The sequence below is a fragment of the Parus major genome, chromosome 1A, assembly GCF_001522545.3.
Source record: "Parus major isolate Abel chromosome 1A, Parus_major1.1, whole genome shotgun sequence".
NCBI lineage: Eukaryota > Metazoa > Chordata > Aves > Passeriformes > Paridae > Parus > Parus major.
The window spans coordinates 29,215,309-29,237,070 of NC_031773.1; the positions used below are offsets into that span (position 1 = coordinate 29,215,309).

The window sequence follows — 21,762 nt, forward strand, 5'->3', positions numbered from 1 at the left end:
AGTACCCCATGCCATAGGCTGTAAGGGTTTTCTGCCACAAGTAGCCCTGGGCACTGGGAATTACCTGTATGGGATCATGACCTCCAGGGACTGGGTTTTCCACTCCCAGAACATTCCTGAGAAGTACATCAGCCCCTGGAGCAGAAAGATAAAGAGCTGGTGAAAGTTCATTGATAAACCCATAGTCTGGGGAAATGGCATTTAGCTGAGCTTCTGCAGGATGTTTATTAGAGTTTGTTGCACATAAAGCAACCAAATTATTTCCAGTTCCAAGACAGATATGGAAACAAATCAGGTGCTTTTTGGGTGGTGCTGCATTTGGAGGATAATTTTAGCAGTGTCTGGTGCTGGGGCTGCAGTGGGTGATGACCCTCTGGGGTCTTTGCTGCCTTTGGAGCAAATTTCTCCCCTGCTTGGCCACTGCCTACCCACAGCTGATGGGGAACTGACTACAAGCCCCTCTTGCATCTAGACACGTTTTGTAATGGCTATTTTCCCGTTCAAAAGACAAACACACCGGGGTATACATCAAAAATAAGAGAGCTACTCAGTAGAAATTATATACTCATTGCATTATTTTCCAATTTTTGATATTATAAACCACAGAGAGTTATTTGCATCATGAAACAGAAGCAATATTACCAATCATATTGCAGCAATTATGCTTCTTTTTTAAGAAGCTTTATTTTCATTTTATTGTGGATGGTGAGTTTCTACATGAATGTTATGGGTGAAGATTTTTTCACATATGGAAAGTATAGGTAAACTGTGGAACTCATTCCAATAGGAGGTTACAGAAACAATAAATAAAAATTACTTAATAATGACAATTCATGACTAAAATGCTCACCACTGCCTGTTAAATAGCCTGGTACAAATATAAACTCCAGCTAAGCAGGTTCCCACATTTCTAACTGCTAGAATGGAAGGTGTTGTGAAGCAGTGAGTAATTGCTTTGCTTTTAATTAACTCTTAAACTGACATCTCTGACATCAGACTAGATAAAGGCTCATCCTGAGTGTGTAGAATTTTAAGTATTTGACCTTCCTCTCACATGATAACTTTACTCTCTCCAAATGCAGATCTTGTCAAAGAAGACATAATTGCCAGAGATATTCTGTATATGTTTCCAGAGAATGCCAAACAAGATTTGATTAAGAGAAACCTTAGTCCATGTCACACTTTCAAAGGGATTTTAATCAGAAGTCTTTGTGAACTGACTTTAGTTAGTACCATTCAAAAGTTCATTGTTTTTTTTTCTCATTTGTCCAGAAAAGAGAGACCACTACCCTTCAAAAAGTGGTGACTCAGACCTTTTTATGATATGAGGAGCTACAGAGACCACATCACCTTGCTCTGGAAAAGCACAGCTGGGATTTGAGAATGTCTGGCATGGGTTAGTAAAGGACAGTGGAAAGCAGACTTCAATATTTCTAAACCTGTAATAAACTTTTACACAGAAAATAAGACTGCAATGACAAAAAGTCCTGAAGAATAGCTCTTCCTGTCTCAGCTTTGGGAGGTTAAGGGGCTCTTCTGTCACTGATAGATCTTTTATGTATGACAAAGGTGAAGGTGACACACTTCGGCAAACAACTGAACTTACGTGCTGCTTCAAAGAAGTCAAAGATGTTATGAAGGTATGTGTATACACAGAGATATTAATCAGTGTTTATAGATATATAAATAGATTTCTCCTGTTAGTTCTAATAAATATGAAATTATTTTAACAGATTTATGTTGATATTCATAATACAAGCAAAAAAGAATGTCAATGTAAAGTGATTTAGACATTTATAGAATAGTTTCAAAGAATCATGAAATGTTTGGGGTTGGAATGGGCTTCCCAGGGAAGTGGTGGAGTAATCATCCCTGTAAGTGTTCAAGAAACTGGGTATGGCACTTAGTGTATGGTGTATTTGACATAGTGGTGCTTGCTCAAAGGTGATGATCTTGGAGGTCTTTTCCAACCTTAATAATTCTATGATTCTGTGATGTTTCATATCCAGCATATTTCATACTGATTAAGTAAAAATTAAAGAAAGTGAATGGCATCTGTAATAATACAAGAAACAAAAAATGACATTGTCAGGGTTTGTCCCTCTTGACATGCCTGTGTGTTTTGGTCTACACTGGTATTTCATAGCACATGTCTCACCAATAACCCCATGGTTCTGTGTTCTGTTCCAGAAGGATGGAGTAGTGTCTGATACCACATGAGGCTTGAAAACAAATGACAATAGCCCTAACTAATATAAGAAGTTGTCAGTGTAGTCTTGGATCTGATTTCAAGGCCCTGCTGAATCTGGGATCAACAATTGCTCTGCCTGTGATTCCTACAGGTTCAATTAGGCAAACAAAGAGGCAGTTTTTGAGAGTTTTGATTCACTTCCTCCTGCAGCATCAAAGGGTGATCTGGTTCTGTGGCATTGCAAAGATTCCCTTATTTCTGTGTTTTCAAGAGGAGTAGGATCTAGCAATAACAATAGGTATGCAAAAAAGGAGGTAAGTGAACAGATGTGCAGAGAAAATCGCTGGGTAGAAATCTCCCCCTTGGGCTACTAAACATATTGTATATGAACTCCTCATAAAAGCTCTGCATCCCTTGGCTCTCTGATAGCAATTATGATCAACCTACAAACAAGCAGCTTAAAAGTTTGCTCAGCAGCTGCATTTGCTCAGAGTTCCCAGAGGCAGCCATGAGTCAGTGGAAACAAATTTAGTCTGTGTGACTTTGCACAGCCTTCTGCTCACAATTACAATCAAGATGGATGGGAGGCACTTCTCTGATTTTTTTCCTCACAGGGGAACCCCTCTGGAGACCACACATGCACTGCTGCAGTTAGAATCCAGCAGGTCAATAGCAGGACAGAAGAGTGTGGTTAATGAATGATCCAAGATTACTGTCAGTCAGTGAAGTGTCATTATAAAGGGATGTAGAACTACACGTAGAATTACCTGAAAAATATTGTGAAGGCTCAGTTTCCATAGAAAAGTTCAAATTTTCCCCTTTCCCTCCACATTCTGGACAAAATCTGTGCTACAAATGTCTACACTTCTCCCTGTTTTACTCTGATGAATGTAAAAGGAGGTTGACACTAACCTTATAGTTATAATGCCTTTAGATAGCACTAGCACTATATCTGGACAGCAGCCACAGGAATGGCACAGTACCCTGGCACAGGTATAATGCTGGTTTGAACCAGGCTGAGGGGCAGCAGCAAGCTGGCAGGCTGTTAGTCAGCCTATGTTGTGTTTTCTTCTGTGTTTTGGGCTTCTGCTGTGGGGCTGGCAGCATAACCAAGAGTTGGGTAGGTAAAAGACAATATGGGCCGAGATTGACAAATCAGCAGTGCTGGTTTAGGGGAAGTGAGTTTCTGAACCCTAAATCTCATTGTCTTGTCACATTGGTACAAAAGGAAATGAAGATACGTTTTTCTAAATTAACACAAGAAAAGAATTGGACTCCCAGTGTCCATGTCTCATTACACTGTGCTCTTAAAACAATAATTCAGCAGAGAGTTAAGCCAGTTTCCAGTGGAAAACAGGTCCATCATTAACTTCAACTACTCCATCCTACCCTTTTTCAAATATTTTCCTATGTTTTTCAGAATATCCAGGACAACAATACAGCAATGGCATGTGTCAGTGGTGAGTACAGGTTTTAAGACACCACAAACTGTCCCACAGCAGCTAGCAACATTAGAGCTATATCACATGGGGGATCATAGCGTTGCTGACTTGAAGAGTTTCTATGTTCCCTCTTGCTGAAATCCCAAATCTGGATGCTGGCTTGTAACCCTGAGCCACAGTGCACTGTATTTCTCATTGCATACTTGGCAGCCTTGTTCCATGAGGTTTCCACCAGGATGGTTTCCACTGGTTAGCTGGACAAGCTACCCAGCAGCAGTACTGTGTCTAGATGCCAATATTGCCAGGGAAGTGCATTTCAGGCAAGACAGTAAACTGTTATGGGGAACTTGGGGAAGACAGTGTTGGGGGGTAAAACTAATAGTTCTTGCTACAGACAGACAGCCCCTGCTGGTAGCAAGAATGCTGCTGAACATGCTGGCTTTCTATCCAGGCCTGCCTGTGTCCAGTATCCTAAATAAGAACATTATTCTTATTATGCTGCTGCTTGCAGGTAGTTTAAATTCTGGATTAGAAGCTCCAGGCCAGAATACATATATTGTGGGACTTCCACACCCCAAGACTGGCTAGGAATGTCATTGCAACAGGCACCAAAATGGTTGAAAAATATCTGTTTGTGCTGCAGTCACATATCAATCAGATTGCAGAGGAGGTTTACTCTGAATCTGCCTGTGCTCCAGATCTCAAAAGCATCTTTCATTTCCTGATCTTTCTGGTGTCCGAGTCAGGAGAAATCAGACTGCTTGGACACTAAATTCTTTGAAGCACACAGAATAGTACAGTGTTTATAGCATATCTGTTCATTAAGTACCCATCAGTAACTTGATTTATTCAGGAAATTCAGATATTACACAGCTGCATCCCTAACCAGTAGCCAAGGGGTGGGGGAGTGGTCTCCCAGCCCCCACAGCATGTCTGAAGTCAGCATCCATCTCTGCTGGCTTCCCTGCTCTTGCAGTCTCAGTGGGCAGTGACCTGCTTTCCACAGCAGGAACAGAGAGACCCCCTCTCCAACTTAGCTGGGAAAGTCCAGTCTGAAAGTTCAGATGGATTGATTGTATAAACTGCTGTCCCAATATTACTGCACTGGATAATTACTGCTAATGCATGTCTTCCTGTGGCACAGTGACATCTACAGTCCATGTCTAAAACGAGTATAGAATCTTACTAATGTCATAATGTTCTACACTTTAAGTCTGTTCTGCTTGAAATGAAATGCTGCCATTGCCTTTGATGTCCAAGTGCTGTACTGCAGGATGATACCAATGCAGTGTGCTCAAGCTCTGGACCAGTAGGACATGAGCCAGCTTCAGCCTAGAAGATCCATGACTTGTTATTTTCATCCTGAGCCTGCCTCATGACTACACTTCCCATAATAAATACACAAGCAGGTCCTTCTTTTCTGTGTGAGTGCTGTGATGCTCAGCTCTTGCTAATGCCTGTGATGTGTCTCAGGCATTTGGCCATCACTTTCATCCCCTGCTCTTTTTTTGGTCTGAAGTGCTTGCAGGCCATTGACCAAGGAAGTCTAATTAGATGTGCTTTCCTGGGGTGTTTACCATTTCAAGGAAACTTTTTATTTCCAGTAATCCTGAGACAAGTAACCTCTCTTTGCATAACTTCCTATGTAAACTTTTCTCTTTCATTTGCCTAAACTTAACTTCTTGTCCTGTTTGTTTAGCATTAACCTATCAGGCTGGGCTTTTTCCAAGTTGTTCTGAGCCATCTGTCATGCTTTTTGTTATATAAATAAAAAGATCAAAACATAATCTATGTAAACTTTAGCACATTGAGCTGTTTAGAATATAAATACAGAGAAATCTTGTGGTTCAGGTGAAACACCTGGAGCTGAAACAACTCAGACCATGGTCTGAGACACAAACAGTGATTATGTCAAAACAGCTGGGTATGGGAGATCTTTGCAGACCTTTGGTCTGGGTGCATTTTCCAGCTTTCTTCTTACCTCATATAAAGTTGGGAAAGCCAATACTTTCCTCACCATTTTCCAGAACTTGGGTTCTCACAGGTCCTAACATCAGGGAAATAGATACAGGGTTGAGGAATTTCCACAGACTGCAGCTGCTTTTTGAGATGCAGACGGTGTCTCCCAAGGGGAGTGCTGAATGAAAACAAGTATGATCTGTTACTTCTTCAGCTCTCCCATCAGACCCCTGCTGATGCATCAGGCGTGGATAATCCATGGATGATGATCATCTGTCCTGGCATTTCTATCTAGTTGAAACCTGAATATGTTTTCTTTTAGTGGATTTGATCAGGCCTAATTCCAGTAATTGCCTAAGCAGAATTTAGGTGGTTTTGTCCAAAATATGTGATGAGGATGCTCAGTTGCTCCCTGACTTCTCAGGGTGAGTAATTTCCAAGAGCATCTTACAATTTTTCTGGACAGCCTAGAGTAATACCTCTTACATTTCTGAATAGTTTTCCTGCATGGTCTGAACAATTTGACATCTGAGTCAAATCTCAGCTCAATCAGGAGCCAGAAAGTAGGTACCACTCTGCATCTGTTTATGACATGCTCAGTCCTGCTTCAGCTCTCAAAATACAGCAAAAGAAATCGTTGAGAAGGAGCTTATTGCTCCATGAAGTTGTATATGATTTCTTTTAAAATGGTGGTGGAGCTGCCATGCCATCTAATTAGCCCGGGTGACCATGGAAGATGGGGGAAGGTACTGCAGGCATTCAAGTTTTTGGGCTACCCAGGGCAGCTACCTTAGGTATGAGGCAGAGTACTCAGTGTCCTCTTTTTCTTTATTTGTTGAGGGAAAGGGCTGTCTTTGGACAAGCTCACATAGGACAGTAAAAACATCTCTTATCTTTTTCTCCACTCTGTGATATCCCAAGGCAAGAATCCATGCAGCTTGTTTTGTAGCTTCAGGGCAAGGCACAACTTCTTGGAGACATAAACTGCCATTTCCAGATCTATTTTAGTGAGAGTTTTTCTGCCTTATGCAAGACATTATAAATCTTTCTTAGTTTGGATAGCCCCTTCTTCTTCTTCTCCAGCTCTTGCCTTTAGTGAAAACAAGAACTTCAGATCCCTTCTAAGCCAATTACAGTGTGCTGTTGCTGAGGCATTCCACTGAAGCACACTTTGTAAGATCTGAATGTTTCATGTTCTTTCACTCTAGTCCTTGTGCTGTACTGCCTTACACAAGTTATATAAATGCATGTTCATTTGTTTTCTCTATATTGACATGTTCTTCTGCTATTTTTGCTTTCAGCTCTTTGTTGGGTTACATTCTTAGGAAGACCAGCATTCCTATTGTTTCCATCTTCCTTTCAATGTTCTTCATGGTGAAATGCTATCTGCAATCTCTTACAAAGCTGATAATTCATCCAAATTCTTGCATCACCTTCCAACATCTCTTTGTCTGGACTTGCAGTGTTTACTGAAGAACACCTGCTCTTGTGAATTGTGATTTTAAGAGATTTAAGAGATTTCTTTCCCCCCCCACCCCTTTTTTTTTTTTCTGCCTTGAGCCTAATTTTATTTTCCTTGGATGCCAAGTAAGATATTTTTGAAGTCCAGACGCTGTTTGTTTAGAGTCTGATTTTATTGCTGGGACTTAGTCCCTCTCCAAATGTTAAATTTGGCTCTTTCATCTTGGAGCATTCTCAAACTGTGGTTTCAGTTTCTGTTTGAGCTTTACATACAGAAATGCTTTGTTCTCCAGTGGGACACACAGCTTCTCCCTCTGCCTCCTGCCACAGCATTCCCACACAGCGTAGCAGGGTCCTGTTTTCCCTGCTGCCCACAGCCTCCTGCTGCTGTGTGAGTTCAACCTGGGGGCTCTTCCTCACCTCCTGCACCCTGTCCCAGAGTGCCTGGGCTGCTGGTGCAGCTGCAGTTGGCCTCCCACACCTTTCCAATTCTTTTCTATGTATAAATGTTATTTGTAGCTGGGCCAGGCCAGATTAACACACTAATGATTTTGGACAGTGCCAACATTTTCACTGTGCTCTTATCTTATTTTAAGAAATTAATCACTGAGAAAAAAATTTAGAATATGTTAAGAAGCTTTTAGAGACTTGATGTTTGAGGAGTTTCATTGCCTTCTAGAGCAAAAGAGGTAAAGAAAATGGTGATAAAGGAGGGAGGAGAGCTTTTTTTTAATTTAAAGTTTTTCAGTCTGCTGTATCACCTGAAACAACCAGGCACTGTTGATCACATAATAAACAGAAAAATTAAAATTTTCCTTATGATTGCTCAGGAAACCGTTGAGAATACCTTCAGCATGACTTAAGGGATGTGCGATACTTAGTGTAAAAATTTTAAACAATAGTACTTAAATTTTAGGTAGATATATTAAAAATTATTATAATAAATACAAAATATTGTGCATGTGGAAAAATTTAAAAAAATTAAATTAAAAAAATTTAATTGCAAGAAATATTCACAGAACTGTGTCACTGCTTCTATAAGATTCTTATAAAGTGCAGTGGATTTCAGATATTTCCAAATAGTCACCTTGTCCAGTCTTTCTCATTGTCTAAGTAGTTAGAAATCTGGAGAAAGGTGTCTTGAGGACAGTCATTGATAAAATTCAATACATTGCATAAATTTCAAAGTTCTGAAAAGATTCCTTAAATACTGCGGCTGTTACAATTTCTTTGAAAAAAATTTATTTTCATTAAAAAATTTACAACCATCAAAGACATGATAAAATAAAGCAAAATGAATGAATGCTTTACCTCACCTCCTGTGAAGCAGATGAAAGATTAATGTCAACAAGGCAGATGATTTCTCAAGCAGGGTAAAAATTTTTTTTGGATCATGGATTCACTTTGGATCCTGAAAATCCTGGAGGTTAATAATTTAACCCTCATATTCATTTTTATGAATGTTTGCCAAATCTGGGGCTGGACATGATTAGACATTAGAAGGATAAAATTATAAAAACTGTGGAGACCACAGGCTCCTAAGGAGTGGGTAAATCATCCTCACTACAGGTATTAAACATTTATGAGGACAACCTGCAGGGCCCTCTCTGCTGTCTTAGCTGGCAAAACCTCATTGAAGTTAATGTATGCCATTTGCCCCAGGAGGGAAGTTCTCCCACTATCTGTGTGAGTTTTTGCACTTCACTTTAAGGATTTGACAGGAGGAAGTCTTACACTGTTTCTAGACAGTGCTATAGGAAAGTTAATCTCTTATTGGCAATTACATCTGAATGAAATCTGTATTTTTGCAGTTTCCCCAGCTGAAGCTAGTGAATTATGTTCTGGCCTTTATTAGCTCCTAGCAGTAACGATAGTTCCTTGTGGGTCCCCAGTGAAATTTTATGATGAAAGACAGCTATTAAAATGTCAATCACAACCTGCTCTTCCTAGGAATTTGCTCAGAGTGAAAAGTGACGAAGATACAGAGAAAAGCCTGGTGTGTGGAAGCTTGAGTTTGAAATTGAGTCTTGGTGTCTACCATCTACTGTCACTGACAGTAGGCACTGAATTTTGCAAATGAAGAGAAGGTTGTTCCTAGGACTCTTAGATTTGAAGATTTTCTTGTATGAGTTTATGTGTGGTTGGCCAGGGAGTGGAGTACAGTTGTTCCTATTCCAAAGGCCTTGTTAGACATGGAGGAGACTATAGAGGTTAAGAAACACAACCTAAGAAAGAGTGAACAAGTAAATGTTGTTTTAATTCTGCATGTAAAAATGGTTTATGCAAGAGTTTCAAGGCCGTCAGACGTTGAGGCAAAGCTTAATGAAGGACAGCATGCACTTCAATCACTTCAGAACTTCCTCAGAAAATAACTTTGAACAGTATGAACACTTTCTTTTTCCTGAAGACGGATATTAACTCCATACTAAGTCAAACTTTGAAACATTTCAACATAGAAATCATTATAAACTGTACAATAATATTAAATGCACCTTTCATCCCTAAATTCAAAATGACATATTATTGTACTGTAGGTAAGATAAATGGTCTTGTGGAACTGCTAATCTGGCAGATGGGGAGAAGGTGAAACAAGTCAGGCTGACAGGAGAGCACAAAAAATCACTGGTTTTACTCAAAAAAGATATGGTGCCAAACATTCCATTATAACACAGCAGCTATCATTATTGTTTATTTTTGCATTTTCTTTATGACTGTTCCACACTGGGCAGAGAAACAGAATGTTGGCTTATATTTACTTATGATAAGTCTTTGTTGTATCTAGGTTTTTTGGCCTTTTTTTCCTGCTGTCCCATAATTTCATAAACTTATCTGTTTAAGGACTCTCAGTGGAGTGCTGTAAAAATTGATATTTTTCTTTGGGGAAATGTTTTCTAATATACAGTTTAACTATTGAGTTTTGCTCTGTTAATGACAATTTACCCTTGGAAGAAGACCTTCTGACTTTGCCTTCCAATAGGCCAGTATGAGAAAAAAATTAATTATTTCATGCTCTGACATAATTATTTAAGACTGTAGAGTTGTTTTTTAATTTGTGTTTCTATTTGTTGTCACTGTCCCATTAAAAGGCATATTTTTCTGAGACATAATTTCTCCTCTGGAGTTAGGGAATCTCAAAAATTTTGATAGCAGAAAATTACCCTGAATTTGTTACTTTTTTCCTCTTTGTTCTGATTTTAAAACAAAGTTCTAATTTCTTTTTTATTAGAGTGTATCAAAAGATCCCCAAAGGTGGAAATAAGGTACCTGAAAGGAATAAGTTGAATTTCAGAAAGAAAACTTTCTATACACTTTATAAAGTCTTTTGTTTTCAGTTTTTCATATAAATTCTTAAATTGAATAAAAATAACTGAACAAGTTCTGAGTTTTTAATTTGCCTCCTTTCAAAGGATTTCAAAAATACTTGTGAATTTTTAGCTAGTTCTTAATTAAGTCTAAATCTGCAGTTTGTTTTTGTCTTAGTTGAAAGATTGGTGCCCCGATAATGCAGCATTACCAGCCTAATCTGCAGAGTTGTGACAGTTTCCAGATAAAGAACATCCACATTTATAAATCATTTTAAATTAAGAAGCCAAATTAGCTGCCTCTCATGGTCACTTAAGGTAGGATGGGACATATTGTCATATTACATTTCACACTTCACATTAGTGCTGAGACTAATTCCCAATTTTGAAAAAAATGGTTTTAAGAAGCAAGTAATCAAGTTTTTCTAAGTCATGGCAATTGCAAGGAAGGATAAATTAGCAAGAGATTAATTCAAGATGTCATGAAAACATGACTGATCACTAGTTAATGATTACTTTAGAACAGGATTTATTAATAAAGATGATAAATGAAGAATGTAAAGCAGAATAATGTCACGTTGATAGGAAGTGAAGAGTGAAGCAGAACACAAAGCTAAGACAATTTTCACAGTGATTTTCTGGCACAGTCTGTGGTTTCTTTCCCTCTTTCCCATCATGATAGTGCTATGGATTTTCTTTGTCCTCTTCTCTGAACATCACATCAGTGATGCTTTCATCTGACATCACTGTTGGTTTCCAGCTTTAGCCTTCCCAACAATACTTAGACGATCCTGAGCCTTTCCCTTTGGAGGTGTCATTAAAGTTTGACCTCTTCAGAAAGAGACATTATCTATAAAATCTATAAATATGTCTAAGAAGTGCTTAACATTTTGTAGTTATAGTTCTGGCAATCCAACAATTTAAGTTTCCTCATTCATTAAAATTACAAATACTAGGTTTCCCCTAGCATGGTAACAGGAAATATTTTGGCAGGTCAAAGGAAACAGCTGTTGAACCATATGCAGTAATTTGGCTGATCTTCTTTTAGTCATAAAACCCAGTAAATTTTAAGGATTTACCTGTCGTGTAAGAGATTTTATGTACCATTTCTGAAAGTGTGTAAGTATTTGTTCTAAGCTAGTATTTCACCCACTGGTTGAAGTGTTTTCTTTCTCTTAGCTGACGTGGATAAACACCAAACAAATTTAGCCAGAATATTCTGCCAAATAATTATTTATGTTGAATCATGTTGCTGAAAATTCTGCTTCAGTGTATCAGTACAGACTTGTGAACATCATGGTTCTGTAATACCGTGACTCTCCAGTTTTTTGCTTTTGTGTGATAACAGAATTTTTCACCAGCCTAGATTCTTGCCCATGACTCCTACAGTTTTATAGGGCAAAAGTACAACACTGAGGTCAAGCAGCCATCACTTCTAACAATCCATTTGGTACCAGCTATGAAAACTGTCTTTGATTTTGTCCTGATCAGCTTAAAGAAAAAAAAAAGGTAATGCAGAACTAAAATTGTAGGGCACTTTTAAACAATAGATGCAAACTGAACACTTTTGAAATTTCCCTATCTGAACAAATAATCTAAACATCCTGAGAAATTGATTTGGTGTACAAGGAATGAATAAGCTTTATAACTGGAAACTGAGAACACTCCCAAAAATAGTTTCTTACAAGGAATGAAGTTTTGCATAAATTGGGCCAAATATTTAAATTTCTTTTTATCAGCCGAAGTGAATGATAATGAAATTTCTTTCTAATAATGGTTTGGAAAAGTGAAAGTGGACAATATGAAAGACTTTGGATAAATTTCTCTGCTAAGATCAGGCACTCCATCAGTAAATTCAAGATATCAACATTAAAAATGTTGAGTAGAAATGCACTTTGTTCTTAGGAGTGCAGTAGAATTTTTAGCATTAAGACACATGTGTGTTTGGGCATAAATCCTGGGATTAAAACAGAGAAGGCTTGTGGCTGTAGGCTTGGGTTCAACCTAGCTCCACCTTAGGTGGAGCTCGTTCAACCTTAGCTCCAAGTTATAGATATAGCCCACATGACCAAAATGAACTTAATATTGAAACATATGTAAATGTATACTATTAACACCTAACTTTCCCAGCTCTTTCAATCCAAGCAGAAGCTTACAATGCACCTGCTAAACATACATAGATAGTTGCTTTCTTGTATTTGAAATGCCAAGGGTCCTTTCTAGTTAGCAAATATGACTCTTTCTTATGTTTCAGACCTTGATTTTTTAAAAATTTTGACCAACAATTTTAAAGAGTATGTTCTCCTTAATTCTCTGCTTTTTAGACATAGTCTTTAGCATCTTCAACACCCATACTGAAAATAAGTGACAGCTTGCTTTGTATCTGAGATGACTTCATCTTGAGATGGAGCTGTGAATGATGTTTAAAGGGTAAGCATGACACAACTGGTAAACATCTGTGAAAACAGAAATGAATTGACAGTCTTGTTGGTACATGATGAGATACAGCCTAATGACTTGGTTTCACACAAGAATTTTTCATGCATGGCCAGTTTTAGAAACCTTAGCTAACACAGAGCTTCCCCCTTGAAGGCTCACTCGAAATAGATATGATTACTTAAGGCCATTCAGTGTGAATAAAAGTTTCGAAGTTTAAGCTCTGAGTTGTGAAAATGGAGGGTGTGGAACAATAAAATCTGTTGAAGGAAACTCTGGCTGAGTTAGTGTAATCAAAACAAGAAGACTTTTTTCTCTTAGGGTTTTAAAGAGCAGCATTGCTAAAGAAAATACGGTTGAAGATACACTAATTTTTCATTATTTTTGACTTATGCATAAATAGATATAGGCAATTTAGCCATGAAATTTGCTTTTCCATTCAAATTTGAAGAAGAACCCTTTCCATTTATTATTTTTGAATGCTGTTCTTCTCCTTCCTTATCCAAACACCTATTTTTTGCACTGATGTGTCAGAGAAAAGTAGAAAAGAACCCAACTCTGAATATTGTAAAAAGCTATTACTCTCATGAGCTGAAAATTAACATTTGTGTTTCATTCCTCCTCTTAAATGATTACTAAGAGTGAGGAGAGTAAATAACAGTTCTTTAATGCAGGCATTCCTCAAATCTGAGTAATGAGTCAGTCTATCCCTGCTTGGCTACTCTCATTTGATCCAGCTGGAGTGTGAGATGACTCAGGAGCAACACTGGTTTCAGAGTATTCATATAACTTAAATAAAAGCAGGTAGAATTTAACTCATGGAGTTGGGCAAGAAAAGTGATTCTGCACTGGTTGTAGGAGACATGAGGGATAAGATTATAGAGGTATATCCTGTACCCTGAATGGCCTGACTTGCTGTGTCCTTGGTTTTACTGGAATCATCATCACATGATCTTTTGATGAGGGACTTGCTGCAGCTTCTCACTGAGAGCTGCTGCTCTGCTATGTTTCTTCAGGCACCCCTGAATCAATTAGAAGAGACCGTGTTAGACCATCTGGGCCCTGGTTCCCAGTTTGGAGGAGTGTAAGACTGAGGACCACACAAAAGTTTGTCCACACAAGACACACATGTGGCCCTTACACTACACATCACGATGCCAGAGCACCTGGAACCACTGGGAAGTGTTGAATCACATTCTAACTAAGCCTGTTCATCATTGGTGCTACCCTGCTACCCTGTTTTAAATTATAGAAACAGTGATCTCTGCTGTCTTAACTTCCTCATAGCCCAAATATCTTATTATTAGTATTAACCAGTCCTTTTATGTTAGGGCACAACCTCTTGAATAGTATTTTTTATACCTGATTTGTGCAATATTATTTTTTTCCCTCAAAAACTCTATGCTGAATTTTAAGCTCAAAATTTTTTATCTTTTCACTGTTCACAGCTTTGATTTCCCTTGTATAAAGCTACAGACTTTGTATAAAAAGGATATGCAGTGATTTTTGGGAACATACTTTGTACCTTTCTAGTAGTGTGAATCCTCCTTAATGCCATCCAGTATACTTAAAAAGTTGTCATCCAGAAAATTTATCTCAAACCCTGGAAGCTGTATCTGGAAATGGTGTTGTAACTGATGCTGAAACTAGACATTATTTTACTGCATTCCTGGATTTTTGTTGAGCTCATGACTTTGGTTCTCTGCAACCTCAGAAGTTTGTCCCTTTGTGGTAGTGGTGGGAGGCAGGGGAGGCCAAAGTTGGGGTTCAGGTGTCTGGTGGTTTTTGTGACTCTAACTGTGAAGCTTTGTCCAGATTTTCAGATGAGCAGTTGTCTGTTCCAGATCAGCAGTTAATATGCACATTAAAAAAATTGTAAGACGTGAACCCTGTGGTGAGAATCCATATGATCCAGGTAAGATTCTTTCCTCTTTTTTTTCTTAAGATTGTTGTCAAAGCCATTTCTCCTGTTCTGACAATAGAATCAGAGAATTGTTTAGGATGGAGAAGACTTTCAAGATCATTGAGCCAAATTGTTAATACATGTTCACCACTAAATCAGGTTCTGAAATGCCACATGTACGTATCTTTTAAATACTTCCCAGGATGGTGATTCTACCACTTCCCTGGGTAGCCTGTTCCAATGCTTGACAACTATTTTGGTGACAAAATTTTTATTAACTCCAATATAAACCTCCACTGGTGCAACTTGAGTCCATTTCCTCTTGTCTATTACTTAGTACTTGGTAGAAGAGACAGACAGACAGACTCCCCCCTTGTTAGATCCTCCTGTCAGGTGGTTGTAGAGAGCAGCAAGGCTTCTTCTGAGGCTCGTTTATTCCCAGACTGTTTCACCCAGTTCCTTCAGCATCTCCTCATAAGACTTGTGCTCCAAATCCATCACCATTTTCCTTCTGGGGACACACTCTAGAACCTCAGTGTCCTTCCAGCAGTGAGGGGCCCAAAACTGAACACGGTATTTGAGTTCTGCGTCACCAGTGACAAGTACAGGGGGAGAATACTGATGAGATAGACTGAAGATGTAAGATTTTAAATAACCACAGTGAAAACTCTTTGATAACAAAGCAATGAAAAAACATTATTTATGTCCTAGGAGAAAGTCATCAAAAAATAACATTCAAGATGCTGTAGCATTTACTTGTAGAAAATGAGGAAATGCTTAAATTGCCAATCAGAAATACAAAAAGAGGAGAAATGAGACACAACATTCTTGTTCCTGTTTTAATGACCTTTTTGTGGTTTATATTTTATTGCATATTTTATATTCTATTTTTAAGTTCAATTTATTAGGAATCAGCATATGGTTGATTTCAACTATGAAATATACTCTGAGTCACTACATATTGAAGATTATTTTCCTGTTTTTAATTGTGACCTTTTACCATTTAGGGACAAACTGTTGGTGCTGGGGTTGTTTGGGGATTGTAGGGAGTTGGGGTGGTAGGGCTTGCTGTCTGGATGGCATGTCCTACTCTTTCTTCCGTTATCTTTTGCTCTTTGCATTGTGTTGTCAGTGGTATGCTATTGTAGCACTACAGGAAGAAGAAAGCTCTTCAAGTGTACCCATGGTAACAAAAAGGGATGTATTTTCTGTCTGGTTTGAATCAGCATTTTCTGTATGAAATCTTGTTTCTCTGCTGTATCCTGCAAAGCTTTTTAAAGAGATGATGAAAAACTAAGAGCAGAACCTCGTCCCCATATGATAGCCTTATTCCAGCCCCTTCTCAAGTCTTTGTTTAGTTCATATTGTAAAGCTACAAGTGAAGAACAAGATTTGTCATTCTGACCTAGGAGACACACATGACTTTTTAGAAGATCTAAAGAGATAAACACTGTGTTGTTAACTGAGACTGTGATCTTGACCCTAAAATCCAGTGGAGGAGTCAGAAGATTTCAAAAATAATGATGGTGCTTCTTTTTTAATGATGGATCACACCATTGAAAAGGAGTGGGAAGGAATGGATGAATAAATACTCTTTCATATTTACTTAACCTAGAGTTTTTCCTGACCAGATTTTGATCCATATCTTCTGACAAAGATATATCAACTTCCTCTGTTTACAGCAATGTTGATCTCATCCTGGGTGATGTATAGCAGCTTCACTTCTTGCTTCTCCATGACTGAAATGTAAAACTTTACAATGAAAATCTGTGCCTTGTAATAACTCCATGGAATGCTTTACCAAACTCTCAGCAGGAAATGCAGATGTTAACACTGTAGTTATCAAAGTAGTGCAATGCATTGACTACAGGATGCTTTTTAAATGTGACCAGATTTGTTTTCACATTTTCTGAGTGGGGTTTTCTGAATACTGTAGGATAATCTCCAGGTCTAAAATGCTTAGGGAAAAAAAAAAAAAAGGGAACTGGGACAGTTTCTCTCTTCAAACTAATTTCAATGCATTAAACACACTTTCACTATGAAAGGGACTATTATACAGCCCAAAGTTCAAACAATTGGATTCTTTCATTCAAATGATGCTCTGTATCATGCTGAAATCATTACAGAGCTTGGTCACTGCAAGTCACATCCTTAATAGGTGGCAAGGATAACCACATGAAATGGGGATATTTTGTTTGGACTTATTTATCTCTTTCCAGACTTCCTAACTTCTTAAAAATTTTTTTAAACACTAGATTTAATGTACTTAGAATAATTGCTGTCTCCAAAACATTAAAGAATGTCTGTTACAGATAAAAGAGAACATATTAACTATCCTCATATTTTCCCCACTTTTTCTACTATGATTCTTTTCTAGCTTCTTAATTGAAAGAAATCCCTTATTTTGAATTCTGCTGCAATTTTTAAGAAAAGGATCTGAAATATATATAATTTCATTTCATGTGATACACAACTCTACCATCTTAATTTCAAAACTTACCATTTCTATTTTAATATGAAAGCAAGTCATGTATTAGCATGATTTTTTACCATGTCTTGAAGAATCCCTTTTTCTTAATCCTGGATCTGAATTAGCTTTGATATCTGAACTTCTTTAATAATTAAACAATATAATCAAATATTTTTTGCAATTAGTTGCTGCAGCTAGGGATATGGCAGCCTGGAAACTGTGGTGTGCTTTTTTAGAAAAATGTATTTTTGCTAGTCTGCCTGGCAGGGAGTGAAGGTCTGGGGCTCTGGTCTGTTTTGTGATGCAGTAAGAGCTTTTCCAAGGTTCACCAACAGCAGCTTGGGAGCCTGGAGATCTGCTGCAGAGCCAGGAGTGAGAAAATCCTTGGTGGCCAGAGGGTGAGCACTGCAGTGAGATGTAATTGAGCAGAGGTAAGCCTAGTAGATGACAAAGGCTTAATTAAGACCAGTGTCTCTAAACTGGAGACAGGGAAATTAATGTTGGGATTATAGTGTCATAAGATCATAGGATAATTCAGAGTGGAAGGATGCTCAGAAGTTCCCAGCCTCCTACTGAAAACAGCATCACCTCTGATCTCAGACCAGGTTGTTCAGGGCATTTTCCAGTCTGGTCTTAAAAACCTGAATGGATGGAAAGCACAGCTTCCCTAGAGAACTTGCTCCAATTCTGATCTGGTAGGGAAAAATTATTCCCTGTATCCATAAAGAACTTTTAATGACAAAGACACATTTATATTGTTGTGCACTATTGGGACAGATCTGCCATGGGAAGTGGGGAATTCCACATTTATTGTTACCTTCATGACTGGATAATTTCTGGGAAACTTGTCTTTTGTCAAAGGTAAGATGACATTTTCTGTATATATTGCTGGTCCTTGTGGCTTTAATTTAACAAATACATGAACACATAGCCTATCACCTATCTGGAAGAGCTGAATTAGGTAATTCTGACATTAAAGGAATTTATGATTTTTTTAAAATAACAATTTCAAATACCTTTTAATTTAAATTGCTAAAATTATAGTAAAGGAATTTACAGGAAGTCAAAACTTAGTAAAAGGAACAGTGGCCCTGTCTAATCTTTCCATGGGTTTGGAACTTCAATACTTCTGAGACATTCCTATGACATTTAATTATCAAGTGACTTGGAAAAGAACAAGAGTATTCTGAGAAACATGTGAATAACCTAGATTGTACTTGTGCAAAGCCATTAAAAAAACCTGTCAATTTGTAAAAATAAAGCAAAAAAAGCAGCAAGTTGCTGTCTTTCATGTGATAGCAGGACACAGCATATATGGTTTTCTGTCTGAACCACCAGCACCCTTCCTCCTCTAATGATTCAAAAACTTTATTTGCTGAATAATAAAATTTACTGATATATTGATTATCAGGCTAATGGTACATGCTGAGCATAGGGACACAAAGGTAGTCTTGAGGGTCTTCTGATATTTTCCTTTGCTGTTGCTGTCACAATAAAATGTAGCAGGTGGCTGCATGGTCAGAGAAAGAAATCATTTTTATATTGATGAACTTAGGCCTTTGAGCTGCTACTTACCCTCAGGCTTCTGAGAGGTTACATCTTAAATGAGAAAATGCAGCAAGAACATATTCAATGCAGATGCTACAAGTCAATTCTGTACCAACACTCAAACCAGGAATGCAATGACACATGATAGTCTGAACTCAGTTTCACACTATTCGTGTTGTGGTGGGCAATTAAAGCATGCAAATTTTGGGTTATCCAAACTAGAAACAGTTAACCTCTGTTCACCTTGTTCAACTTTATACTCTAGAATTTATTCAGCAGATATATGCCAACACTGTTTACATATATAAAGCTGTTTATCTAATTTAGCTGGCATATACATTCAAGACATAGGGTACAATCTTGGTAAGATTCCCCAAAGGTGAATCTAACCCTAACCCTAACCCTAACCATAGCCCTAAACCTAACCAAGATGGCGGTGCCCTGTGATGGGTGCTTGGGTAAACAACATGGTGGCACCCATGTGGTTAGGTGATAGGGGTCCGATATGGCAGCGGCTATGAACTTCCGGTGCAATATGGCGGTGCCTGTGTAGTGTTGCCGATGGTTTTTGGAGGTTTGCTACGCCACGTGTTGTGGTGTCAGAGTGTGGTGGGGCAGCAGAGCGCAGCGCGGCTGCTGAGGTGTGCTGAGGGGTGTATGAATGCGGTGGGGTGATTCAGGAAGGAAATGGTGGCGCCAGTGTTGTTAGGCGGTTAAAATGGTGGCATCAAGATCAGTGACGTATTTGCAGAAAAATATGGCGGTGCACACAAACTTCCGGAACAATATGGCTGCACCCATGAACTTTCGGAACAATATGGTGGCGCCATGAACTCCTGGAACAAATGGCGGCACCCTTGAACTTCTGGAAAAATATGGTGCTGCCCAGGAACTACTGGAAAATATGACATCACCCATGAACTTCTGGAACAATATGGTGGCCCCTGTGGACTTCCAGAACAATATGGCGGCTCCCATGACTGTGACATGTTTCCAGAGAAATGATGGCAGTGCCAATTATGCTGGTTTTGGGCCGCTGTGCTGTGGATCAGTGTGTCATGGTGGCGAATCGGTGGCAGTCTGGCTCGTGGGGAACCAGCAGCACGCAGCACTGGTTTCTGGCATGTGGGGCCGCTTTATTTGGTGTGGTGCGGGGGGGCGATGTGTGGGTAATTTGGTGCTTATGATAGTAAACGATTACTTTATTTTGTTAATGAGTAATTGCAGATAAAATGTAGTGATGTCATCTTTGCAAACATGGCAATGTTGTATACGTTGTTGGTGACGTGTTGCATGGAGCGACACGTCATCATGACGTGACATCATGGCGGGGCGCGGTGTTTGGGGGCGGAGCGGCGGTGAGGGGCTGTAATTGGGTAATTAGGGTTTGAGGTGGTGATTAGTTAAGTCATTAGTGGTGTAGGTGGGAGTAGGGGCGGGTCAGGGTGGATGAGTAGGTGATTATGGGTTCCTCACAGCTGGAGGACTATTTAGGGTCCCTGTATATACTGTATATAAAATGAATAAAAACTTTAAGTCTGGTGCAGCAGTAGAAAATTTCAGAATTTCAGGCTCCTGGGGAGTAAAGTATATTAATTTAAAATTATTATTATTTGAATTGTTGTTTTTTTTACTGCTGGGGAGCCTGAAAGTTTCTACTGCTGTTTTTTAAAGCTAAAGCTAGAAAGGAAAATAAAGTTGAAAAGAAATAAAACTCTGTTTTCTCTCTAACTCTGAGTTAGAGAGAAAAGAAATAGAGAGGTGGTCTGATTCCCCAAAGCATCCTGTTCTGATTTTTGGGTGCTAGAGAGTTACAGTCTCATAGTCTGCCTGAAGTGCAGATGCTGCCTAATTATACAGCACAAAGAGATTTGACTTCAGTGAAAATTTAGAAAAAGAAGGAGTCTTGTGTAATGCCTGAACACTTCTAAAAAGGCTTTGTCTGGAGGGGGGGGAAAAAAAAAGCGCGGCTTGAATCTGAATCCTATCCAAGAATTTTCTTTGTAAAAGAGCTGAATGAGTCCTAGCCTGGAGATAAAAATACTGATAAAGGGGGAAAAAAATTGTTTGTTGTACAACGCAGAGATAAAGTTCCATTTAGCATGTGCTTGTGTGGGCACCTACAGCTTGGCTGCTGTGCTGCTGGAGTTTCCAGCACTGGCAGTCTGCACATCCTTCTTCCCAGGACCATGGTCCTTGCTCTGCTGCCTCCGAGGTGCCAGCGACTTCCTCCAACTTCTGCTGCCCACCAGGAGTTGTGCAACACCTGCCATATGGTGTATCAAACATGACCACACACATAAAAATGTGATTGGCAGCAAAAGTGGACAAAATTGTGAGAACTTCGGTGGTTTTGAGCAAGGGTTTTTCAGTAAATAAGTTTCAGTATGAGGCATAAAAATTAGTGTTTTAACTAATTTCTCAGTCAGTGCTATCTAAGGATCTTTGAAGTTGATCCTTACTCAGCTTTTTAATATGATTTCTGGATTTCCATTGCTCCTTTTATGAAAATCACCATCATTATGATTTTATTCCATTAAAAAATTTTTTTCTTTCTTAGAACTGTGAAGAAATCTTAAAAAATACATATATTAAAAAATGAATAATCTCTTTTCATTAACATTTTTGGTAGTATGTCTTTCCTTTGCTAAAAATGTGTGCCATTGAAAAGAGACTAATATTAAATACCTAACTATACACATCAAAATTGAACCTTTATTTTTTAGTAAACATTAAAGATGATAATAATGTTGAGTTAGAAGCGTCTTTGGCGGGGGGCGGGGCAGAAAAAAATAAATCACTCAAGTTTGGCTTTTTACAGATAGTTTTTGATACATGAGTTTTCCATATGAAATTCTCATTGGAATCCCTGCTCAGCTGTGCTGCAAGGCAGCCGGGCAACCTTGGCACTGAGACCGAAATGTGCTGCAAGACCAAGCTGAGGGCTGAGACCTCAGAACTGAACAAGGATACGACAGAGCTGTCTGAGTAATCTCTTGCTTAAAGAGTGTTTTTACACAAGCAACTTAGCACCAAACAAATCATTGGAG

General features: G+C 38.6%; 1 long non-coding RNA gene across 1 annotated transcript; it reads left to right on the plus strand.

Annotated features, from left to right (window-relative positions):
* The first annotated feature begins 3,356 nt into the window (after positions 1-3,356).
* LOC117244444 lies at positions 3,357-20,006 on the plus strand. Its single transcript, XR_004497565.1, has 3 exons — positions 3,357-3,651; positions 12,680-12,785; positions 14,607-20,006. It is a non-coding gene; the product is annotated as an uncharacterized LOC117244444 (long non-coding RNA).
* The last annotated feature ends 1,756 nt before the right edge of the window (positions 20,007-21,762 follow it).